General features: G+C 45.9%; 1 pseudogene; it reads left to right on the top strand.

Annotated features, from left to right (window-relative positions):
- Positions 1–275: 275 nt before the first annotated feature.
- Positions 276–715, top strand: LOC103283306 (60S ribosomal protein L32-like; annotated as a pseudogene).
- The last annotated feature ends 508 nt before the right edge of the window (positions 716–1,223 follow it).

The raw sequence follows: 1,223 nt of genomic DNA, 5'->3' as shown, positions 1-1,223 counted from the left end.
TGGTTGAGCTTTTGGACTAATTCTTGCATAGAGCTTTCCATACCTCTGGATTCTCTGCCAGTTCCTTTTGATTATTTGAACCAATTTGAGTTAAGTTTCTCTTGTATACAACTAAAAGCTAACTGATACAATGACCAACACAAAAGTGTCATCCCATTCCATGCAAACCCCTGGATTTCATCTCCAAGAGGAAGACTGAAATGTTGGGGCCACTCCTAAATGACCCTCATTACTAGGGACCTCAAAACACTTCTAGGCTCTCCCTTGCCTCTGCCTACAGAGGTGGCAGCCATCTCCTACTCAGCACCATGGCTGCCCTCAGACCCCTCATGAAACTCAACATTATCCAAAAGAGGAGCAGGAAGTTCATCCGGCACCAGTCAGACCCATATGTCAAAATTAAGCGGAACTGGCAGAAACTCTAAGGCACTGGCAACAAGGTATGCAGAAGACTCCAGGGCCAGATCTTGATGCCCAACGTGGGATATGAGAGCAACAGGAAAACAAAGCACATGCTGCTAGTAGCTTTTGAAAGTTCCTGGTCTGCAGTGTCAAGGAGCTTGAAGTGCTGCTGATGTGCAACAGATCTCACTGTGCTGAGGTTGCTCACAACGTCTCCTCGAAGAACCGCAAAGCCATTGTGCAAAGAGCAGCCCAGCTGGCCATCGGAGTCACCAATCCCAATGCCAGGCTGCGCAGCGAAGAAAATGAATAGACAGATTGTGTGCACATTGTATCTGTATTAATAAAACCATAAAATTCTGCCATCTGGCATTTCAAACAAAAACACAAAACAAAACAAGAAAAACAAAACACTTCCAGAAATCTATGCACGGGATTTTAGGTTGGGATTTGAGTTTTAGATGAATCTGCCATCTCCAAGATTCCTTGGTATTTACTGAGCAATGCCCCAACCATCTGCAGGGGAGACAGCCCAGGACACCTCGCTTCTCTAGGACCACTGGGCGTCAGGATGAACTCTGGTCACTGCCCAAGAAAAGTCGTGGTCACTCCAGGGTTTGGCCAGAATTAGGGCAACTTCCTATACAACCACTAGTCTCCTTGCATTTGCTCTTCTGCTTCCCAGAGGCATTGAGTGAGTGTTTACAAGTCAGTGGGATAAGAATTCATGATACAGAGTTCCTTAGCTTTACCACTAAGAGTTCTGTGAGAAGGAGAACCATAGAGGGATCCAAGAAAACATTCCTACAGGGTCAGTCTGT

Source organism: Eptesicus fuscus, chromosome 11 (assembly GCF_027574615.1).
Source record: "Eptesicus fuscus isolate TK198812 chromosome 11, DD_ASM_mEF_20220401, whole genome shotgun sequence".
NCBI classification, from domain to species: domain Eukaryota; kingdom Metazoa; phylum Chordata; class Mammalia; order Chiroptera; family Vespertilionidae; genus Eptesicus; species Eptesicus fuscus.
Note: the sequence above shows the minus strand (reverse complement) of the source record. Positions and strands in the feature narration are given on the sequence as shown.